Below are 321 nucleotides of genomic sequence, written 5' to 3'. Positions count from 1 at the left end.
CGCCGCCCGGACCCTCCTTCCCAGGTCCCGGCCCGCGCAGCCCCTCTGCGCTGCCGCTGGTCAGGCGACGTCACACCCCGCGTCCCGGAGCAACCACCTCCTCCTCCAAGGTCACCCGGGACCTGCGGGAGCTCCGGGCCCGCGCCGCCCCTTCCCCGCCGCGCGCGCCTGCCTCCCCCGCTCCCCGGCGGCGGTTGCTGCCTCCCTCCGCTCGCACTTACTTCATCCGGCCTGGCCTCGCTGTTATTTATATCCGCGTCTGGCTCCCCAGCAGACGGCTGTGACGGGAGGCGGCGGCGGTGCCGGCCTGGGGGCCCGCCC

Source organism: Crocuta crocuta, unplaced genomic scaffold (genome assembly GCF_008692635.1).
Source record: "Crocuta crocuta isolate KB4526 unplaced genomic scaffold, BGI_CrCroc_1.0 scaffold143, whole genome shotgun sequence".
NCBI lineage: Eukaryota > Metazoa > Chordata > Mammalia > Carnivora > Hyaenidae > Crocuta > Crocuta crocuta.
This window is presented reverse-complemented; position numbering follows the sequence as displayed.